At 37.1% G+C, this 25,065-nt stretch overlaps 1 protein-coding gene and 1 pseudogene across 3 annotated transcripts in view; one reads left to right on the top strand and one right to left on the bottom strand.

Moving 5' to 3' along the window:
- Nucleotides 1-25,065, top strand: part of CD86 (CD86 molecule) — a 161,553-nt gene that overhangs the window by 107,789 nt on the left and 28,699 nt on the right. The window lies entirely within an intron of this gene.
- Nucleotides 1,638-2,818, bottom strand: LOC140507941 (cyclic AMP-dependent transcription factor ATF-1 pseudogene; annotated as a pseudogene).

Below are 25,065 nucleotides of genomic sequence, written 5' to 3'. Positions count from 1 at the left end.
CATCTGGCACCGACCTTATTCCAAAAACTAAACCCCCAAAGTAAAACCTCACCCTAAGAGTATTTATACACTTTTTAGACCCAGAGGCGTAACCCTTTGGCCCAGTGTCACAATAGAAAAAGAATTCTAAAAAACAGCTTGCCTAATCAAGCTTCCCTAGGGCAGACCCATCAATGGGTGGGAAAGATCCTTCCCAATCACATTATTCAGTCAGAGGCACTTTTAGTAAAACAAAAACAGCAAAACATCCTAATTTGATTGCGATTACACCAGGATGGAACTGTCTTTCTGGTATCTGAATAAATATCTTGGTTTAGTTTTTGAGGAAGAGAGTTTGTTAAATTTTGCAATTCAACCCTGGAAATATGTCTGTATAACAACTGCTGTGGGAATCGTATTGGTGATATAAGGCCTCATTTCTAAAATATATAGAGAACTGAGTCAAATTTATAAGAATATAAGTTATTCCCCAATTGATAAATGGTCAAAGGATATGAACAGGTAGTTTTCAGAGGAAGAAATTAAAGCTGTTTATAGTCATATGAAAAAATTGCTCTAAATCACTTTTGATTAGAGAGATGCAAATCAAAGCAACTCTGAGGTAGCACATTCAGATTGGCTCAAGTACAAAACAGGAAAATTATAAATGTTGGAGAAGATATGGGAAAATTGGAACATTAATGCATTGTTGGTGGACTTGTGAACTGATCCAACCATTCTGGAGAGCAATTTGAAACTATGCCCAAAGGAATATAAAAAGATGCATACCCTTTGATCCAGCAATACCACTTCTAGGTCTATATTCCAAAGAGATCATAAAAATGGGGAAAGGACCCACACCTACAAAAATATTTATTGCAGCTCTCTTCGTGGTGACCAAGAATTAGAAACTGAGGGGATGCCCATCAGTTGGGGAATGGCTGAACAAATTGTGTTATATGAATGTAATGGAATACTACTGTGCTATAAGAAATGAGGAACAGGCCGACTTCAGCAAAACCTGGAAAGACTTATATGAACTGATGTTGAGTGAGTGAACAGAACCAGGAAAACATTGTACACAATAACAGCCACAGGCTTAGCTCTTCTCAGCAATGCAGGGATCTAAGACAACTCCAAAAGATTCATGATGGAAAATGCTATACATATTCAGAAAAAGAATTATGAGTCTGAATGCAGATCAAAGCACATTTTTTTCTCTCTTTTTTTGTTTTGTTTTTTCTTTCTTGCCACTCCTCCCATTGGTCTTAATTCTTCGCAGCATGACTAATGTGAAAATATGTTTAATAGTAATGTATATGTAGAGCCTATATCAGATTGCCTGTGTTGTGGGGAGGGGAGAGGCAAGGGAGGGGGAGAAAATTTAAAACTCAAAATCTTATGAAAGTGAATGTTGAAAACTAAAAATTAATTAATCAAAAAAAAAAAAGAAGTTCCACTTGTTCCAGGAACTTGCTTGAAGTCTTTTAATTTCTATTAGATACCATCATCAGCATCTTGTAAATAAAATCTTCAGTCCTTATGCTGCAATTCCTAGTTTTAAGTTTCATTTTTGACCTTTTAGTTTATAAAATTCCACATAAAAAGAAAATCCATTTAATTTTTAGGTAAGTCCATAAAATTGGTTTATCTTCTTTTTAGACACTTTTATGGGAGTAGAGATATTTTAAAGTTTTTAAGTTTTCTATTAAAGTTTTATTTTGATTTTCCAAGACTGCAGCTTGATTTTCCAGACACTCAACATATTATTTTTTCTTTCTTCAACATTCTCCAGCAGCTTCTTTATTTTTCATCAGTTTTATTTCTCTTTTCAACTGAGGATCATCCATCAACCATAAATAACGTAGTTGTCTGAGATGTTATGGTGACTGGAGATGTCATCACTTCTGTCTGTGGAATGTTAGTATTTGCTGGTGTGGCATGAATCTGATAAGTATGCATATCTCCTGATGCAATCAGTACTACCATTTGGTTGCTAGTGACAGTTCTCTGCTGTCCATCAGATAGATGTCTATGCCTACTGAAGAACTGTTGTCCCTTATTGAGTATTACCTGCATTTGTGGTTGTTAATACCTACATCCCCTGTATTCCATTTCTACTTGGACTGGCCAGATGTAATGTTCCGTTTGGGGCAATGGCAATGTGTTATCCAGTGCTAGTCTGGCAGATAAAGAGTTGGGACAGACGTAGATTTGACTGTTGAAACTCCAGGGTTTTCTCCTCCCCTCCTCTCTCTGGGGTCTTAGAAAGATCGTTCAAGATTTTTTTTTTCTATGATGGGTACTGTCTTACAAATACCCTGAGCTTCTGTGAAGAGCCTGTGCTATCAGCTGAACCCTGAAAATCTTCCTTGTCTAATCAGGATGCTTCCTGCACCGTTTGCACTTGCGGGGATGGGGAGGTTGGGGATGGGGGTGGAGGTGGATGCCTGAGCAGTGCATACCTGTCACTGGTGAATCTCCTCTTAGTGACATCTGTTGAACGATGTGAACACCCTGGTTGCTTTCTCAGAACCTTGTACCTGGTTGCTTTCTCAGAACTCTTTTGTGGGAATCTTTCATAATCAACTGAGGCCACTCCCGACATCGCAGTGTGGGTTCCCTGCGCGGGAACTTCCCCTCCCTACTGAGAATCAAGTTGCGAGTCCGGGTCTCTCTACCGGCCGCCTTCTGTCGGGTCCGCAAGCGGCCTCCCGAGGGGTCCGTTCGTCCTTCTTCCTCTGGAGGCCTCCCTCAGGGTGGAATCCGAGCTGGGGCTAAGCTCAGGCTGTCCACACCTCTACCGCACTTCCCGCCGCAGCCTAGGGCGCCACTTCATGTGTTTTTCGTGGTTTTTTTTTCTTTTGATCTGTTTCTTCTTTCACTACTATGACTAATATGGAAATACGTTTTACATGCTAGGGCATGGATAACCTATATCAAATTGCCTACCATTTTAGAAAGTGTGAAGGTGAGGGAGGGAGGAAAATTTGCAACTCAAAATCTTGAAAATATGAATTTTAAAAATTGTCTTGACAAGTAATTGAGGGGGACCAAAATACTATTTAAAAAATCAATTATGGGGTAGCTAGGTAGTGCAGTGGATAGTGAACCAGCCCGGGAGGGGCTGGGTAAGTGCTTCACCCCAGGTCTCCTGACATTATTTGGTCCAGTGATCTTTCTGTTAGAGATCCCTGCTTCTCTGATATTTAAGTTAACGTCATTAGGCTGAAGAGCAAAAAGAAAGAGAAACCAAATGATCAGATGTTGTCTAAAGCCGCTTTTGGCTTTTTCATAATGATTCTTTTGATGTAGGAAAGGTAAAATGGGAATTGCTTCTTTAAACTCAGATAGACAGGTGACTTTGCTTGTCAAAATGAGGAAACTGAAAAGACCCTTCTGAATCAAAAGATAAGTGATCATAAAGTCCAGAGGGAACCACCCTGCTCCCCACCAAGTATTGAAATCCTTGTAAAGGAGTGGGTTTTAAGGACACACCAACCACTGTATAACTGAAGAGAAGTGAGGCAGCGGTGACTCAGGAGGTAGCCAAGAACCTTGTGCAATTGAAGGACCCTGAGTGGGAGGTCAGTGAATTTTCCAGAGAAGTCAGGAGAGCACCCAGGATGGGGAAGGAAGAAAGGAGACCTAAGAAAATCAGGGGATAGATAAAAGGGAGTTTCATAGAAGTTTTAGGGCTGAAAGGGTCATCTGGAGTCATTTAGAGGTCATCTAGTCCAACACCCCTCATTTTATGGATGAGGAAACTGAGGCCCAGAGAATTTAAGAAATTTGCCCAAGGTCACACAGCCAGTGATTAGCAAAGGAAGCTAATCCTTTGGAATTAGCCAGGTCCTCTGATATTAACCTGGTAGCTATAATTCCATTGTAGCTAGCTGCCTTGGGAGAAAGACTTCTATTTGGGTGATCATCCTATATGTTGTTATTCACAAACCTCATTGATCATTATTAGTGGTAGCAACTGCGTTTAATTAATAAATTATAGCAGTAATAATGGTGCCTTATGTTTATATAGCACTTTAATGGTTTTCAAGTGATTTTGCTTAAATTTTCTTAGCTGATCCTCTGTGACTTAGGTCAGCGCAAAGTAAGTGTGTAAGGAAAGCACCGCCATGCTCAGAAACTTTAGAGTGGAAAGATGACATCAAACCCTCTCAACTCTTAAGAAATGTGACTTACCCTTTGAAAAGGTCTTTTCGGTTTATCTAGTTGGGTAAGAAAAAAAAGTCCCTCCTCTGGGATAGTACTGTATGCATATGTACCAGTCCTCAACCACACACCTCCTCCCTCCTGCTACACTGATTCCAGGAAGTATCCAGTGGTCTAGGCAAAGAATAGATAAGATCGTTTCACTCACAGATGTGCTTCTGGTTTCTCCTGAGACTTCAAAGTACTTTCTACAACCAGGGCCTGTGTTCAGAACCTCAGAAATGTATGGGCTGAAAATGCCCAGTGGAAGAGAACCACGTCAGTTTCTTATCCTTTATTTGGTATCTGAAAAGTCACCTACCATTCACAGGAAAGTGCTTAACAAATAGATATCATAGAGTATGAAAGCTGTAAGAGCCTTTATAAGTCATCTGGTCCAAACTCCCTGTTTTACAGATCGGTCAAGTAAGCAAGCAATAAGCATTTATTAAGCACCTACTATGTACTGCAGGGCCCAGACACAGTGCTAAAATGGGGGAAAAAAGGCAAAAGACAGTCCTTATGCTCAACGATTATACTGAAGGAGCTTACACTCTAATGACTATGATGAATCATAGATTTAGAAGTGGAATATACCTTAGAGGTCATGTAGCATAACCCCCCTCATTTTACAGATGAGAGAACTGAGGTCCAGAGTAGTAAATTAACTTGCTGTTAGTAAGGAGCTAAACTAGGATTCCAATCTAGATTTCCTAACTAAATTCATCTGTCTTTCCCAACAACCCCATACCACTTCCCCTCAGTCTTACGATGTTTTTAAAATTTATTTTTTAAAGTGTTCTTTTTTTTATTGATGTCTTTTGCTTTTACACTGTATTCATTTCTTAATCTATTCTTCTGTGTCCTCTAAGATATACTCTACTTCTAAATCTGTGATTCATCATAATCATTAGAGGTAAAGCTCCTTGATGGTAGGGACTGTTTTTTGACTTTTTTTTGGTTTCCCCAGCACTTAACACAGTGCTCCTATAGGCCCTGTAGCACATAGTAGGTACTTAATAAATGTTTATTGCTTATTTGCTTGATCTATAAAATACAGAGTTTGGACTAGGTGACTTATGAAGGTTCTTACACTTTTAATAATCTATGACAAATATTTGTCCTACCCAGAGAGCATTCCTGTACCAAAGATTAGCAAAAAGGAGGGAGAAACAGCTCCACAAAACTAACAAATGCAAACGACAGGACATGGTACAATGGAAAGGATGCTAGGTTGTGGAGTTAGAAGAATTCCATGAAAGTCCAGACCTGGTTCAAATCCTAACCCTGCTTTGTGTAACCCCGGGCAAGTCAATTTACCTCTCTGGGTCTCAGTTTCCTCATTCATAAAATTAGGGAGTTTTGCTGAATGGCCTCCAAGTCGTATTCCAGCGCTAAATCTATGATTCTATATTGAACCATGCTAACTAACAGTATATATGATATTCTACACTCATAGCTCACCAACAGAGGGAGATGCATTTTCTGCTCTGTTTTGTAAAGCTATGCTTGATCATTGTATAATATTCAGTTCATTCTTTAAAAGTTCACGCTATTGTAATTATTGCATTGTTTTCTTGGTTCTCCTTCACTTTGTGTTAGTTCTGCTCTTTCACTGCTTCTCTGAATTCTTCCCATGTGTCATTTATTTGAATACAAATTTTGATCAATATCTTTTATTTGTTGTTTTTATTCTTTCAGTCATGTCCGACTCTTTGTGAACCATGAACAAGGTTTTCTTGGCAAAGACATTGGAGAGTTTGCCATTTTCTTCTCCAGTGTGTCCCCATTTTACAGTTGAGAAATTCAGGCAAATTGGAGTTAAGCCACTTGCCCAGGGACATAGAGCTATAAAGTGTCTGAGGTCAGATTTGTACCCAGGTCTTTTCTGTCTCCACCTTTTATTTTTATCTATTTATTTACCTATACTTATTTTGCCTATTTGCCCCCCTATATTCCTAAGTTCATAGAGGGTTTTCCATGTTTCTCTGTATTTGTCATATCCATCATTTTTATAGCACAGTAATAATCCATTACATTAATGCACTCCAACTTCTTCAGGCATTCTCCAATGAGCGTCTTGTTTTTCGTTCTTTGCTACCACAAAAAGTGCTATTATCAATATTTTGACATAGTGGGATGTTTTCCTTCTACTGTCTTTGACTTCCTTGGGGTACATACCTAGTAGGGGGAGCTTTGAGCCAAAAAGATATTTTTAGCATAATTCCAAAGGGTGCCTATCTTTTAGCAGCCCCTCCACCACTAGTTTATATCTTTTGTCATCTTTGACAATTTGCTGAGTGTGAAGTAAAAAAATCTGGGTTGTTTTGATTGCCTTTCTCTTAATGTTAGTGACCTAGAATATTTTTTCCTCTTCTTAATAGTTTACAGCTCTTTTTTGGAGAACTGTCCTCAGTATTTTTTGAGCCCTTTTGGGAAGTATATCTGGTACCTCTTCAGCCATTCCATGATGACTGATGATAAGACAAGTGAAGACCCCTATATCTGGGCCTCACAGTTAAGTGAATTTAGGCATGTGAATTTCCCCATATGCAGAAGGGAATCCTGACAAGTTTATCTCTCCTTTTAAGTGTGACATGAACTAAAAATATGATACTGAAGTCATGACATTAAGGGGGTTTCCATTGTACTTTTCATTCACTTGCTCCCTGAAGTTGAATCCTTAGTCATTTTGATTAGTGGAAATGCCCACCAGTCAGCAAAAGCTTGCTTGGGCCAAGAGGCTAAGAGGACGAGAGGCCCAAGGCCAAGCATTCTGGACTAGCTCTGTGATGATTTTTGCTCCAAATAGTTTCCTCTTCCTTTGCATCTCTGAATTCATTCTCTAATTTGGTAGCGTTACACATTTTTCACAGGCCAGAAAGGTGAGGAGTGATTCTCAAAGGTTCCAGCTACTTAGTCTATCACTGGGACAAGCATCTGGGTTTTCTGGGAGCAATAAAGGATATGCTTCTGTCAGCAGAAATATTCCCATGTAGTTTATAAATGGAGGGAGAGAAGCATGTTATGATACAATATCTCCTGTGGGTGGTTAGACGTACTGAACCAAGTAACGTAAGGAGATCTGTATCTCCTTCTATAACAGCTAGCTGGTGTTGGACCTGGAGTCAGAAAGACTTGAATTCAAATCCTGTCTCAAACTCCTCCTGGTTGTGTGACCCTGGGCAAATCACTTAACCTTTGTCTGCCTAAGTTTCTTCATTTGCATAATAGGATAATAGTAGCACCTTCTAAGGTGTTTGCAAAGATGAAATGAGATAATATTCATAGGATGTTTTGCAAACCTAAAACTACTATACAAATGCTAATTGCAATAATTATACAATATTGTAATTAAAACATTTGTCAACTGCAAAAATTAGACTGAATCATAGGTAGAATATATATATGATTTTATATATATCAACTTTAAACCTGATGAAGAATTTTTCTTACAACAATCCAATGAGAGGGATAGGGTAGGTATTACATTCTAACTCTTTGTAACAGATGAGGAGACTCAGAGACTTGCAGTGACCTAACCAATATCCCACAGCTAGTAGTAAATGGCAGACAATGGAGGATTTGAGTTTAGAATTTAAACCCAGGTCCCTACATTACACCGGGGTTTGCTGTCTATTACCTAGATGGCTTCTTGTTCTGGCTACCTCTAGGTCCAGTCTGTTGCTTTGAGGTTGAGGATAAACTGGTCTCTTGTAAAATAGAACCTGCTGTGGGAAAACCAAAACAGTTTATCTGTCTTAATCTGTCTTAGAACCAGAGATTTAAAGCTGGAAAGAATGTCAGAGGACCTCTAGGCTAGCTGCCTTTTACAGATGATCAAACTGAGGACAAGAGAGATGAAGTCACTTGTGAAAGGTCACACGTGTGACCTAATTCTTCTGATTCTAGCGCTAGTGCTTTTTTCTTTTAAAAAAGATTTTGATTAATATCTTTTATTTTCCTATCACCTACATTTCTGCCTGTATCTTTCCTCCTTTCCTCTCCCAGAGAATCATGCCATGTATCTATATATAGATATACACATATATACATGCATATATATGTGTATATATATATATATACCCATACATAACACATACACATGCACACACATATTTAAGAAGAACTAGGGGGAGGGTGAAGTCAGCAAAAACAATCAACAACAGCAAAGTTGGGCATCAATGCTCTTTCCACTGTACCATATTTTCTCCTTATTCCAGGTGCTGCAAAGCTCAGAGAAAACATGGTTCTTGCCTTCAATCAATACTGCAAGATCCAATTCCAAAGGACTGTAGGTTGTACTCTAGGAAAGATGAATATCATCTTTATTATACGGGTTTTATTTTTTCTTAATTTTTCAATGGGAAGGGGGAGTGGAAAGGAGAGAGAATAAATGTTTATAATAATAAATACATAATTAGGAAGGAAAACACACACACGAACACAAGTCACTGCACACAATCTATCACAATTCCCAAACTTTCATGAACAGTCTCAGAAAATTGTCTTTCCCAAAACGAAACTGTTAGTCAGTGACATCATCATAGAACCCGAAGTCCATATGCTTCACCAATACTGATGGTAGGGAAGTGAAAATATGTGTAATCCACACATATGTAGACTATTGGACTTGGAACAAGAAAATCTCAGAAGCACAGAATTAAGGTAGATCAGTGCATTCTGCTATGAATGAAAGATGTCTCTGCTAGACTGATTTTCATTATTTGAGACTTGTACAATAGAAATTATGAGATCAGATCCTGGGGTAGAAGAGATAAGGTTATATTAGTACTACAGAAGGATCTGAGAGGGTAAGATGGCAGATTTGGCTCACCGTGAGACTTTCCCCCTCAGCTCTGCTTCCTATTCTAAGAAACCACAGCAAACTTCAGTTCTTTACAATTCCTGTCCTGAGATTCTCAGCATACTGTGAAACCTGCAACAAGGTGTCCTACCTCATCCTCTAAGAGACAACTCTCCCCCTCTCACTCTACTGTGGAGGCAGAAAAGGAATCCAGAAGGTAGAACAGCTGTTGCCTGATCCCTTTCCAAGTTAATGCTTTTATGTGTTTCAATCCATCAATCAATCTACAAACATTTATTAATCACTGGGAATATTAATACAAGCCAAAAATTAAAAAATAAAAAAGATGGTTCTTGTTCTGAGGGGTCTCCTCTAGTGGAGGAAGATGATATATTAAAGGAAGTTGAAAGTAGGGAGGAGCATGAAGAGGAATGGTGGACAAGTCCAGAGTGCAGCCTGGTGAGTAATGGAAAGGAGGCTGGTCTGGGTCCCTCCTTATATGGAGGATCATGGAGGAGCTCTCTAATCAGAGGTGGGGCTACAAGGACAGAAGGTACTTTAGAGGTTTGGAGTCCTGGGCTGAAGTGATCTCCCAGGTTGAAGAGGTTTCGGAGGCATAATGGAAAAGTCCCAGAGTGCAGCCTACTGCACAGTGAAGACATAACTACTGGAGGCTCTTCTGGGAAGACTTTCTCCCCAGTGGTAAGAGGAAGTAGAGGAGGATGGGGACTAGACTTACAATAGGGAAGTGAGTTGGGGGGGAGGGTTGCTGTGAGAATCCATGGGAGAGTATTTCCCCATGTATGTAGGGCAGAATTTTCCTAATCCAGGGGTGAGGAACCTGAGGTCTTAAGGCTACACGTGGCCTTCTAGGTTCTTAAGGATGGCCTTTTTAACTGAATTCTAAGGCCAACTTAAGAGTTGGACATGAGTGAAACAACTGAATAACAACAAATGTATTAGTCAAGTTTAATGGGTAAAACAACATATAGGTAATAGAAAAAGTTTCCTTATCTGTTAAATGGGGATAATAATAACACCCTATCCCCCAGGGTTGTTGTGAGGATAAAATAAAATAATATTTATAAAGCTCTTTGCAAACTATAAAGTGTTCTATAAATGCTAGCTATCATTACAGCTACTATTATTACCTACTTCTCAGGGTTGCCTTGAGGCTCAAACATATGTAAAGAGTTTTGCAAATATTAAAATCTTATGTAAATATCAACTGTGAGTCCCTCAAGTAAAATATAAGCTTCCTGAGGGCAGGGATTATTTAGTATTTCTCTTTGCTTTGCACATAATAAATGCTTTTATGATTGAATTTTCTTGTTCTGGCAGACATTAATATTAATAGAGCATATCGAGTTTGAAAGAGAGATCCTGTGTGACAACTATTTTCCCAGGTTCCCACCCCTTTTATCATTAGGCCTGCTGTCCTTATAGTATAGTGTTATATTGACTGTAATATTCTCAGCTTCTCTGTTTGTCCTGCTCTGCCTTCACAGAGTTAGTAGGTAAGGGTGGTTGTTTTTAAGGTGTGGGGGTGTGGGAGTAATTCTGAAAGATTGTGGCTGTAAAGTCAGCTGTTTGTCTTCAGTTCTTCTCCACTGTCATTTTCAGGGAACTGGGCCTGTCCAAGAGGAAACACCCCTATTTCTTATTCATAAGCTTTGGTTCCGATTTCCAAGGTTGCCGCTAAGGGACTATTTCCACAATTAGTGTTCTGCTGTTAGTCGCTAAAAAATATTTCACAGGTTTCTCCTCTCAAGGAAATATTTCACTGGTAAAGTGACTTTCAATGCCTTAGTTGAAATCTGGGAGTGATAACAGGAAGTCTAGGAATAGTGTCTGAATTGTAGAAGACATTTCTGAGTGAGGTTCCTCAGGTCACATGAGTCAGTGGTTGCTTACTCTGCCACCAAGGCAGCCTGATTCTGGGTATAGATTTGCATGTGTCTGTTTCTGAGCAAATAAGGAAGTATTTTCTACCCCAAAATGGATGCTATATTTAAGGCTTCCTTCCCTTTTGATGTGCTCTTAGTGATCACTGTGATTTATGCTCCCTAGTGGGATGTTCTAGAATGTATAGACATGTAGTTATAATTGAGGGGAAATGTCATTCACTATATGGGGACATTCAGAGAAGACTATAATCTGGTATGATAGAAAAAGTTCTGAATTTAGAGTTGGAACACTTGGGTTCTCATCATGTCTGTGTTACTGGTTGTGTGACTTTGGGCAAACACAATCTCTCTGAAGTTCAATTTCCTCATCTGTGAAATGGAGGGAAGGTAGCGAACTAGGTGATCTCTAAGGTTCTTTCCAGTTCTAAATCCTATGATCTCTGTGACTCCAGGCCTTGACTATGTGTACATTATGCATGTTCTCAGAGCTTCATATTCCCAACCTATAAAACAAGAGTTGGATTGGGTTGTGTTCTTACCTTTTTTGTGTGTCATGGATCCCTTTGGCAGTCTGGTGAAGCCTTTGGTCAGACTGCTTCTTAGGACATTTTAAAATAATTGAAGGAAATGCCAAATCTCAGAAACTGGTGAAAATAAAGACATAATTTTTCCCCTACAAGTTCATGGACCCCCTGAAATCTATCCATGAACTCCATGGTGGTCCCTGGACCCCAAGATAAGAACCCTGATAGTCTTTAAGTCCCCAATGAGTGCTGATATTCTTTGACTCTTACGCTTTGCAAAATTCCGAGTCTGGTTCACTGAGATAGAAGGGAAGAATAAGAATCAACATGTGAATGAAAGTGAAACAATGCAGTTTGGGTCTGATCTGAAACTGTAGAATAATAGTAGACTCATAGGATATTGGAATTGGAAAGAACCTTGAGATCATCTCAATCTGGAATTTCAGAGCTAGAAAAAGGTATCAAAGACTGTCCAGTATAACCTGTACTGGACCAAGAATCCCTTCTCCAACATCCCCCAAAAGAAGTCATCCATCCTTTATTGAAGACATTATTATTGGGGGTTGGGTGAGGTGGGATGGAGAAAAGATAGATTTTTGCTGATTGAAAAAATTAAATTAAGAATTTTCCCCCAGTCATAGTAAAATATCTCTGTTCTCTTTTGATTTTTTTAAAAAAATATTTTAAAGCTCTTTATAGCATAGTTCTTTATAACATAGCCTCTTTTTTCTTTCTAGTATTTTAGTACATTGCTCTCCATCTACCCCCTACTCCCAGACACACACACACACACACACACACACACACACACACACACACTACGACTGAGTCTTTTTAGCCTATTTTCTATTTCTCACTCATGATATTTCATTTCCTCTCTTCTATCTGTCTGTCCTCCATTCCTGGAATGCTCTTCCTTCTTACCTCTTCTGCTCTTAATATCCTTGACTTCCTTTAGGATAACTCAAGTACCCTAGAGCTGCTAATAACTTCTAAGGTTACTTCCCATGTACTTTGTGTTTATCTTGTATATACTAATGGATAAATGTTTTCTCACCCAATAGAATGTAAACTTTCACTGTCAGGACTGATTTTTTTTCCTTTTTTTTTTCGTATCGCCACTGTTTAGCACAATTCGTGGCACATAACAAGCTCTTAATAAATGCTTTTTGATTAAATGATATAAAAACATTGAGTCATAAAGAACTATTACAAAATCGTTGTTAGTGCAAATTTTTCAAAAATTGCATTTCTATTATTTATTTGGAAAGTTTTTTGTATATTTACTGATGGGTTTTATTTATTGCTTCTTTTGGAAACTATATCTCTTGACTACTTATTAATTCAGTAATGATTCAATCTTATATATATTTTTTTACCAATTATCTATGTATTTTAGGTGGCAGACATTTACATGAGATGTTCCTCCTCCTCCCCAAAAGATCATTACTTTTTATTTTAGTTGGGTTGATTTGTATGCATGCAAATGCTTTTAAATTTTATATAATTGAAAATAACTATTTTGTCTTTTATGGTTTTCTTTGTCCTTTATCTGATTACGAATTTCACTCCCTATAGGTGAGAAATGTTCTTTTATTTATTCTCCTTTACTAGTTTTACCATGATTCTTTGTATTTATAGAATGTGTATTCATTTGAACTTTATTGTCATATACACTGCAAGATGATGTTCTAAACTTATTTTCTACCAAACTGTTTTATGGTTTTCTGAGCAGTTCTTATCACATTCCTTCAGGAATTTGTCTTTGGGCTTATTGAATACCGTATTACTGTGTTAATTTGTTTTTCAGTCTTGCTCGTCTAATCTGTTCCGCTGATCTATTTTTTCCTAATTTTTAGCTAGAAACAGATAAGATAGTCTGAGATCTGGTAATGCCTAGTCTTCTTTTTTTCCTACTTTTGATACTATTTTCCTTGAAATTCTTGATCATATTTTATTTTTCTAAATGAATTTTAGTGTTATTTATTTTGTCTAACTATGAAATAACTCTTTAGAAGTTTGATTGATAAAGCTCAAAATTTATACATAAGTTTAGATAATTATCATTTGTATTATCTCATTTTGGTCCTTTCTGAGAATGAAGCACAACACATACTGGTACAATCCAACCATGAACACTGAATGTCTCCCCCGTCATTTTTCTTCTTTTATTTCTGCTAAGGGAGTTTTGGAGTTGTATTTATGTAAGTTCTGTATATGACTTGAGAAGTTAATTCTCATATATTTTTGTAATTATTTCAAATGTAATTTCTTTTTTTTTCTTCCTGACTATTGTTAGTACTACATAAAATACTGATTATTTCTGTGGATATTTTAAAAAGGATTTTTGTATTCCTGCTACTTTTCTGAAGTTCATTTCTTTACTCATTCTCTAGGGTGTTTAAGTAAACCATCATAAAATGGTTTTTATTATCAAAAATTATCAAATATTATCAAATTATCAAATAATGACAATTTAGATACCTTTATCAATGTTTATTTCTTACATTGATTTCTCTTACTATTATAGCTGACACTTCTGATATTGTGTTAAACAATAATGATGAAAAGAGGTATCCTAGCTTTGCCCCCAAATTTAATGCAAAGCAGTCTAGTGTTTCTGCATTGTTAATAATGCTAGGTCTTTATTTTAAATATATACTTTTTGATCTTATTAAAGAAGTACCCTTCTATAGCGGTATCTATGTTTTTCAGAATTTCAACATAGATGAGTTCTATATTTTAGTTTTCTTTATCTTTATATACTCATGGATTTTATGTGAACAATTTTTATATAGTTACAGATTTTATATGAGCAGTTATGTTAATTTCCCTCTTCTCTAGTGAATCATTGAGCCATCTTCATACCTCAGTATAAATTCAATTGGATTGCATTTTTAATGAATCACAAAGACTACCTTTTTGAATATTCTACTATAGTCACTTTACAAAATTTAACTGAAAAAGTGTGCATCAGTATTCATTAGGAATATTGAACTATAGCTCTATCTCTTTGCTTTATTCTTCCTTGATTTCATTATTAGGATCTTATTTGCCTCATAAAAGGAGTTTATGGAATGATTTTTTTCTCTATTATTGAGAACAGTTTTTTGTACCATAGATTTTTACTGCTTTTCAAATATTTGATATTTGAGTTGAATTGTAAATTCATCTGGACAAGGGTTTCCTCCTCCACGCCCCTTGCTTTGCTAGTTCATTTATGACAAACTGTAGTAAGTAAGACTTAGATTCAAGTCGGCCATTTGTGTGATTCTGGGAAAGTCAATTAACCTTTTAGAACAGAGGCAGCTCTCTAAGTTGCAGATCTACATTGGTAGAGGGAGTTTCCTTACTGATTATTCCTGATACAATAAAATCACACATCTTGACCTCTCTCCCAATAGTTAAGTGATAGCTTACTTTACTTCTCTTTCTGAAATCTGATTTTTAAAAATAGTTACCTAGTTCTTATTTTCTTAATTTGAGTACTTTATTTTTTATAGATAATTATCCATGTTATTTAACCTGTCAGTTTTGCTTCAACGTAACTGTTTAGTCATTTCTAGTAGGTCTCCTATATCCTCTATGATTATTGTGAATTTACCTTGTTAATTTTTAAGTTCAGATTTTGATTTCCTCCTTACTTTTTGTAATGTTAACTAATGGTTTATGAATTTTATCACTTTTAAAAATGAGGTCTAAATAAATCAAATCTTTTTATTTTCAATTTTATCAACTTTTCTGTTTTTTTCAAAAATGTTTCCTTTGTACTTATTTTGGGGTTGCTAATGTCTTGATTTCTAGCTTTTAAAAACTGTATGCTTAGTTAATTAATCTTACGTTTTTCTATTTCTATTTCCCTTTTTCCTCTCTATAAAAAGTGTATGTTTAGCTAATTAATTCTCTTTTTTTCTATTTAATATATGCCCCACAGAGATATAATTTTTCCTCCTAGGATTGTTTTAGCTGAATTCGTCAATTCTGGTCTGTTATTTCATCATCATTCTCTTTGAAGTAATTCTTTACTCTTGCCATGACTTATTCTATCACTATTTCAATTGACATTACTTTTATTCCACTGCTGAATTTTTAGTGAGAGAACCAGGCTCAATTCTGCACTGCTAATTCCAATCTTCACCAAGTCACTTAAATATTTTGGTCCTCATTTTTGAAGTCTAGGGCTTGGATTAGATGGATTCTGAAGTCTTTTCCAATTGTACATTTCTTATCCTAGGAGCATATCTTTTGCTCCTGATTCCTTTATTTATTGCCATTTTATGGTTTAATGGATTGTAAATAATATTTCTCCCTTTTTACTTTTACATGTGATTTCTTTTTACCATAAAAAGTGATATTTTGTGAATGTATCAGGTAATACTGAGAAATATATATATATTGTTGAACATTTCAATTCAGAAATGTCCAGTTTTTCAAAGCTATTTTAATTATATAACAAAACTGTATTTAATTATATATTCTTGCTTATTTTACTTCTAGATTTATACAGCTTTGAAAATTGAATTCCTTTATTATTGTTGCTGTCAGTATTTTTTTTTTTTTTTTGCTATTTGATTTCCTTTCTCCTCTAAGAACTTAAGCACTGCCTCCTGATAGAGAGGCGATCAACTCAGAATGTAGAAGGAGAGAGATTTTCTGGACATGGCAAACACAGAAATTGTTTCCTTCAACGATGCATTTTTGTTACAAGGCTTTTGATTTTCTTTTCCTTTTCAGTGTGAGGGTAAAGTAGGAAAGGATGAAAATAGCTTTTATCAATAAAAAAGATGAAATAAAAAAATTAGGGACTATACTGTTTGGTACATATATATTAATGATTTTCATTGCCCATAGTGCCTTTAAACATGACATGATCTCTCTCTCTCTGTCTCTCTCTCTCTCTTTCTCTCTCACTCTTTCCCTTGTCTGAAATCATGATTGCAAATCCTGATTTTTCTGGTATTCCTTAGAACTTAAATTTTATGTGATCTCCTCAGTTTCATTCTTTGTCTTTGAGATGTGTATCTCATGTGTATGCAGATTATTGGATTTTCTTTTCTTGTACAATGTACCATTTTCTTTCATTTCATTTAGGAGTTTGCTAAAGTCATATTTAGTGCTATAATTGCTAAGACTGTATTTTTCTCATTAAATTGTGTTTTTCCTGACTCCACTTTTAAACTAGCACTTAATTCTGCAGTTTGTTTCTTTACTCTGATATGGTCCTTGTCTCCTCCCACAGGCTCTCCCTTGCAATGGATTATTCTGCCCAGTCCATTATTTCTCATGTTCATTTGTTATTCTTTTTTATTTTTCACTTTCCCTCTTCATATAAGAATGTGGTACAAAATCTTCTCTTACCCAACCTGATATAAGGAATTTCTTTAGAAGTCTAGTCCACTCACTTCATGACGCTTTGGCATCAAAGTGATATATTTCTTGGGTACAATCCTGTGTTTGGTAGACTACATTTCCCAGAAGTTTTTGAGGGAAGAGAATGAGTTTGTAGGGGAACAAACCTGGATGTAATTTCCCGGGGGTGAGGAGGGGTATTTACGTGGGTTATGCAGACCAAGGGCTTGTCTTTCTGTTCAGGAATTTTAAAAAGAGGAAATGAGACTAAGCTGGAATGATGAAAGTGGGGAGAAATAATCATGGCCATGCCCCATGAACCCCATCCCATTCTACTCTAGGAGGTAATGTGGCTGCATGGCACAGGAGACCTCTGTCTTCTGTGAAAGCATTGGGCTTGTACTATTGCTTGCTAAGGAAAGATTCTGGGCTTCATGCAGCTCCACAGTATGGGAGATATAACCCTTCCTGTGGGACTAGGTGATTTAGGCACTACTGAACTCTGGCCATTTTCATGCCATGCTGCTAGGGCAACCTCCACCTATAGGTCTGGTTCTCAGGCTATGCTCTCCTCATTGGAGGAAGTTCACTGTCTCAGTGACCAGCCCTGTCACACTGCACTCTAGCTTCTTCCTGCCATCCCATCATGCATACACTATTTCTCCCTTCTCTCTCCATCTCCTTCCTTCCCTCTCTTGCTTTGGGAACAGGAATTATATAAACACTAGAAAGATCTTGACATTTGACAATCCCCCTGTGACTGCACTCATCAACCCTGTCACTTTCCAAAACAAAACTCTTGGCCCTAGTGAGGACTCCTCTATCTGTATTGTCTTCCCCTTACTAGACTGTAAGTTCCTCCAAGACAAGGACTGTTTAGCTCTTTGTATTTGTATTCTCAGAGCTTAGCCAAGGCCTGGCACATGGTAGCTGCTTAATACATGCTTTTCATCAATTCATTCATTTCCTCAGTGATTGAGTTTGATATTTTATGCTATATGTAATTTAGTGTTTTTTAAAAATATATTTTTCATATTGAACAAAATATTTTTGTTCTCTCTACCATAAAATGTCATGTTTTGGAATACCCTCCCCTCCATGCCCCCAACCCCCACTCCCTTTATTTTTACATGTTGAAACAACGAAATTGCGATGATTTTCATTCATTCACTCATTCATTTACAGCACAGATATTTTCAGTTTAGATCAAGCTGAAGCCGTATCTAATTGTATTGAGTATTTTTAGAACCCAAAGAAGATTTCATTATTGTTTTTATTTTTCTCTCTAGGTTATGACTGAGAGTCAGGAAGTCTGGGGATTTCTTTTTCCCATTGTAACCTTCTCTAACCAGATCAGTCATAGCACACATAATAACTCTTATGTTATGTATACAAAGTCATGTGTCCTTACTGTTATCATTGATCACTACTGCATTATATGGTGCATTGTGATTGAGATCACTCTGTACTAAAATGACATTGTCAGATAGCATAAAGAACAAGACTAATTTAAATATTCAGGTATGACTCCTACCTTCAACACTTACTAGTTTCTGGGCAAGTCATTTAACCTCTCTAGGCCTCAGTTTCCCCATTTGAAAAATGAAGGATTCAATGACATCAAAGGACCTTTCTAGAACTAAGTCTATGATCTTAAGTATATGCAAAATAAATGCAAAGTCATTGGGAAAGGGAAAAGAGGGAAATGGCACTAGTGTTTGGGGCCATTGGGAAAGGGCTCATGGAGAAGGTGATATTTGAGCTCAGATTTTAATGAAACTAGTCTTATTAGGAGGCAATTAAAACAATCCTGTTCAATGACCTTCTGATTATTGTCATGTGGGATATAAAACAAAGAGACGGATGCTCAACAAAGATGTCTGACGCTGTCATGGAGGATGGCCATTGAAGAGTCCAAGTGGAAGAGGTATTCTCCAGTATAGGCCCCCCAAATAACAGGCTGAGAGTGCAAAGACAAAAATATATTAGATATTCATAGAAAATAAACTAGGTGGTACAGTGGATAGAGCACTGCGTTTGGAAGCAGAAAGACTCATCTTCTTGAGTTCAAATCTGCCTTTATGAATTTAGTAGCTATGTAAACCTGGACAAATCACTTCATCCTGTTTGCCTCAGTTTCCTCATCTGAAAAATGAGCTACAGAAGGAAATGGTCAACCCAGCTGGTATCTTTGCCAAAATAGGGTCATGGAGAGCTGGATACAGCTGAAACAACTGAACACTAACAAAAACAGGAAAATAGACATAAAGTAATTTTGAGAGGGCAAGGCGTGGACAACTAGTGGAGATACATGAAAATAGCTCACGTAGAATAGTTCAATTTGAACAAATTTTTGAAGAAAATAAGGGATTCTAAGAGGTGGAGGTGAGAAAGGATCACATTCCACACATGGGAGATGAACAGTCAAGTATCCAATTTTGGATACAAAATATGAAATGCCATGTGTTATGAATGGCAAGAAGGTCAGTTTGGCTGAACTGTGAAGTGCAAGAAAGGGAGAAATGTATAATAAGGTTTAGAAAGACAGAATTAGGCTAGGCTCAAAAGATTTTAAAGGAGGACCTTACATTTGATTCCAGAGGCAAAAGGGAGCCAGTGGAATTTATTGGGTATAAGAAGAACATGATCGGATCTAGACTTTAGGAGAATTTTGTGTTCTGACTCCATTAATTCTCATCACGAGACCTCTGGAATTGTGGTTGGTCATTGCTTTGATCAGAGTTCTTGAACCTTTCAAAGTTATTTGTCATTACAATTTTAATGAATAAATGGTTCTTCTGGCTCTCCTTACTTCACTCTGTATTAGTTCATGCAAACCATTTAATGTTTCTCCAAAACCATTCTTTTCATAATTTCTTATATATGGCACAATTCCTCAGTTGATGGACACTGCCTCCTTTGTATATAGTTCTTTGGCACCACACAAAAGAACTGCTATAAGTGCTTTTGTAAATATGAGTTCTTTTCCTCCTTTTTTGATCTCTTTGATAGGTGTAGAAATGATATTGCTTGCTCAATATATATACATATATATGTGTGTGTATATATATATATGTGTGTATATATATATATATATACATTCTAGTGACTCTGAAGGCATAGTTCCAAATTTTTTTCAGAATGTCTGTACCATTCCACAACTCTACCAACAGCATCTCAATGCACCCAGATTTGGGGAAAAGACCCAAATTTTGGGATCCTGCTCCACTCTGAATGGAATTCACTTATAGTAATTTTTTTCCAATTGATTTTTATTTCATTTTTCTCAATAAACGAAAGTTTATTTTTTGTCCCTCCCCATTAAAAATAATAGCAACAACAACAGAAAATATGTTGTAGCAAATATGCATAGTCAAGCAAAAATGAATTCTCACACTGGTCCAAGAAAATATGTCTTATTTTACATCTTGAGTCTATCACCTCTCTGTCAGGCAGTGAGTAGCATGTTTTTCCAAAGCCCCTCTTAACATTTGTCATTTTCCTTTTTTTCTTTTTGTCAATTCCTCCAGTCCGATGGGTGGAAACTTCGAGTTGTTCACCTTTTCCAAGAAAAAATCATTTAATTCATCCTCTTCATTATTCTTTTCCCCTGCTCTTGAATTATTTCTTGTAGGTTTTATGTGTTTTTATTCTCTCATTCAAAGTAGGATGAAGAAAATTTTACTTTCATTTGTATCCAGTCTGTTAGTGTGATTATGGATCTCTCTCATATCTCTCTTCAACTTATTTTTTTAATATTCATTTTTGGGGGCTCATTTCCAGAAATATGAATTCATAAGGAGGCCATGTTGCATGGTAAGGTGAGTATACACTCAGAGAATATATACGTTTCCAAATACAGAGTCAGTCATCACCTATCTATTAAAAGACTTGTCTCATCCCTATGAACCTATGTCTCCCTGTCTATCCACCTTCAGAACCAGAAAACACTTGGGACATGGACTCTTTCCTGGGGAGGAAGGTGGTGCTGAGAAATAGAAGCCCAGCTTAGAGAAGGTCTCCTGAAGTGTCTTCCCTTCAATCTTCCCATTCTCTAAAGGCAGAGACCAAAAACGTCCCCAGGGCATCCTTTTACAGGCTGGATACTCAATTCCCATTCTCCCTAACCTGGTACCACTTCCCAGGGTTCTTTCCCTATTCTCTCAAAGCTTCTTCTCCAGTCTAACACTCCTCCCCAACCCCAACACAGAGATAGAAAAATCCACAACCTTCTCTCTTGAGACAGAAAAACTCTCAATCTTCTTATCTTCTTGAGATAGAAAAACTCTCAACTTTGTATCTTCTTGAAATAGAAAAACTCTCAACTTAATATTTTCTTGAAGCTGACCTGGCAAGACGGCATCTCTGGGTCCCTCTTTTCCCTGCCTTAAAGACCTACTGAGTGTGCTTTTTCACACTCAGAATATTTGTTCCCTAATGAGGAAATGTGGAATCTAGTTCAGAAAAGATTAAGTCAATTTTCCCTCTGTTCTTCCTTCTAATTTTTTGGACATTCTTTAAATTTTTCCTATAGATTTTCTCTCATTTCAATGGACCTAAAAACTGTTAGTTTAAAAAAAAAGTCATCTTGCCCTAAAAAGCATATAAGCATTGCACTAATTGCATTTTTTTTGTGCTAATTGTGCTTGTTTATTTTTCTTATGTTTATAAGTTAGAATATCAATGTCCTTCTTACCTGTGCTTTCCTGCAAAAGAATTCTTCAAAATCTTCATTTTCCTGAAAGTCTAACTTTCATTCTTGATTAAGCTGAAGGTTGCAGGATATGTAATCTGGAGTTGTGAAACAATTTCTTTTGCCTTGCAAAATATCCTATTCTAAATTTTCCTTTGATTTCTTTTGACCTAGTGTAGCCTTAAATTATCTTTATTGCTTTTCTTCAAGAAGTAAAAAGTTTGTTTTTTCTTTTTCCTGGCAGTCAGAAATATTTGTTGTTCAATGTTCAGAAACATGCTACATCAATTACTAGTTAGGCTTGGGGAATCATCTTTATTGGCGATCTGTGAATTGTATCAATCTATAGTCTGCTTTCTATTTCCTCTACTTTAAAGTAACTTTTATGATTTCCTCAAGTATAGTATTTGGACTTTAAATTTTGTTCTATTTTTCAGAAGATCTATGATTCTGAGAATGATTTTGCAGATTCTATTCTCAAACCTTTGGCTTATAGAGAGAGAACTCTTGCTTTCTTCCCATCTGATTTTTTTTTTTTTAAATTTTGGTTCAGACCTGTACTTTCATTAGTGTAAGGGAGTTCTAGTGAAGAAAAACCTTCTACCAATGCAGATCTGCAACTTAATATAACCCTAAAAATAACCTTACAAGAGAGTTGCCTGGGGCACTGAGAGATCAAATAATTTGATTATCAGAGACAGGACTTAAACCCAGGTCTTCTTGACTCTGAAGTGAGCTTTTTATCCATTATACTATGCTGCCTCTTACTTGTAAACTTAATACATTTTAATTATGACATCCTACTTCCTTTAAAAAGAGATTATTTTAGTGCTGACTTGACAACCTAATTATGACTGCCTCACTTCCTTAAAAAAAAACAACTTTTTTATTGCTGACTTGACAATCTTCTTTCTTTTTGAGTTAGAAAAACCTTCAACCTTCTATCTTCTTGAACGTGACCAGGCAGGTCCTTCTTCTTCCTGCCCTAAAAACTTTTCTCTGACTCAAAATGTTTGTTCTCTAATGAGGAAATATGCATTCTAGTCCACAAAATATATAAAAAATAGCTATTGCTTCTTACCCATAACCTCTTGTGTTCTGTCTACTTTTCATCCACCACGGCATTTTGACTTCCAGCTTGGTTGTTCCCTTTTTCAGAGAAGCTGTTGCTTTGAAGAGATTCTGTCATTTCCTCCAAATTCTCCACTCTGTTATTTATTTTTTAAAATATTTTCTTTGACAGCTCTCATTTCTACCCTTATTTTTTCATCTTTTATTTTCTGGCTTTTCTGATCCATTTTGGAGGTTCTTACAGTTTTGCTGTTATTGTATTTGAGGGTGTTAATGTCAATGTCTGTAGTATTTCCCTTTCCTTAAGGGGCTTTGAGTCATCCTTTTCTCATTTTTCTTGTAATTGGTTTTCTATTAAATTTTTCTTGTTATGAGAGTTTTCTAGCTACTCTTTGTTGTTGTTGCTCATTTATTCTCATACATTCTTGATATTTTTAGATAATGGAAGGAAGCTAGGTTTAGCCATGCTTTCTCATTCAGCCATATTGTTCAAGTGCCCTTCTTTTACCCTTCTACAGTTAATATTTTTCCCTTTTAGCTTTTTTTAATTGATTTCTAGCTTTGGAGGGATGATGGAGTCCATAAAAAGTATTGTTGATCAATGCATCCTGTGGTATGTATTTGTGATTGAGATTAAGTTAAAATGGTATCTAAGGTTGTTGGTGGGGACAGGGCAGTTAAGTATATGCAAAACTTTTCACTCAGTATTCTTCCTGGAATTTGCATTCTTCTGAAGGTAGAAATAGTTCTGGTCTTTTCCCCCATCCCATGCTACCCATCCTCTCTTGTTAAAATCACTAGAGCAGGGAAAATTCTCAACCCTCTCTCCTCACTGGGAGGTTGGGGAAAACCAGTTGAATCACTGTTGAGGGGAGAACCCCCAAAAGTAACTGCAGAGCATCTATATGAGGTATGGGTGGGGCCCAGGGTGGGAAAAGACCAGCACAACTAGGAGTGGCAATCTCATGAGGCTGCCTTCATTTCCCTCACCCTCCCCTCTGATCATTATCTGGAGAAAAGTTGTTTTCTTTCTTCTTCTTCTTCCACTTCCCCCTCCCCACCCCCACAGGCAATCAGGGTTAAGTGACTTGCCCAGGGTCACTCACCTAGTAAGTGTCTGAGGCCAGATTGGAACCCAGATCTTCCTGACTCCAGAGCTACCCAACTACTCCTCTTATTAATATTGGCTGCAATATTTCTTTCTGCTTTGAAGTAGTGTCAGTGGGAAGGGTAGATAGGTGGTGCAGTGGATAGAGTACCAGTGCAGGAGTCAGGAGGACCTGAATTTAAATCTCACCTCAGAGACTTGACACTCACTAGCTGTGTGACCTTGGGTAAGTCACTTAACCTCAATTGCCTCATCCTGGGTCATCTCCAGTCATCCTGATGAATATCTGGTCACTGGATTCAGATGGCTCTGGAGGAGAAGTGAGGCTAGTGACCTGCACAGCCATCCCTCACTCAAAACAAAGTCAAGTGCAAGTCATGTCATCATTTCTCTGATGTCATGGTCTTCTTTGGCAATGAAGGACAAACACATAGTGTCGGTGGGAGCAGTTCTTAACTGCAGAATGCAACTTGCAGGAAGAATACTGAGTGAAAAGTTTTGTATAAACTTAACTGCCCTGTCCCCACCAACATTTTACAAGGCTCAGTGAACAGAGCAGGGTATAGTTTCCTTTCATTGTTTTCCCATTGATCCCTGGAGTGGTTTCTGTACAATGTAGCTCAGCCTTCCAGGTTTCTTCACCTTGTGGGCTTACAATCTTCACAGCTGAACATCGACCACCTCATTTTAATGAGGGGAAAATGGAGGCCCAGAGGTACAGTGACTTACTCTGGGTCACATAAGTAATGAGTGACAAAGCCAGGACTAGATGCAGAGACTCCTGTCTCCCATTTCAGTGTTCTTTCCCTACTGAAACCAGCTTTTGGAGACTAAATCCAGGCAATCCAGACAGCAGGACTAAATGATGTTCCCAGAATGAGTTAGTTAATCTACATGGGAGGGGGACGATCAAGTCCACACCTTTGATCCACAACCCTGGTCATTGGCTATAAGGAAAAGCTGAATTTTATCCTAAACCTTGCTCTTATCATCCAGTAAATGAAGTTTGGGAATCAAGGTGGTGCAGGGTATAGAGATGGGCCTGGAGTCAGGAAGACCTGAATTTAAATCCATCCTTAAACACTTACTAGCTGTGTGTCAGCCAGGAGAAGTCACTTAATGCTGTTGACCTCAGTTTCCTCAACTATAAAATGAGCTGGAGAAGGAGATGGCAAACTTCTCCAGTATCTTTGCAAAGAAAACCCCAGAAAGGGGTCATGAAGAGGTGGACAGGATGACTGAACAACAACAAAAATGAAAGTTTCATTTTTAATGCTAAAAAACTGCGTTGATGTGATAGCATTCACTCTCGAAGTGCTTGGGTAATTTACATTGCTAAGTGCTGATATGCTCAGTGATTAGGAAGGTAGGAGGAAAAGATCAAAAAGAGAAGAAAGTTTATAGAAAAAAGGTTTCTG

Source organism: Notamacropus eugenii, chromosome 5 (assembly GCF_028372415.1).
Source record: "Notamacropus eugenii isolate mMacEug1 chromosome 5, mMacEug1.pri_v2, whole genome shotgun sequence".
Classification (NCBI taxonomy): Eukaryota; Metazoa; Chordata; class Mammalia; order Diprotodontia; family Macropodidae; genus Notamacropus; species Notamacropus eugenii.
The sequence above is the reverse complement of the archived record's forward strand: the minus strand, read 5'-3'. Positions and strand labels throughout refer to the sequence as shown.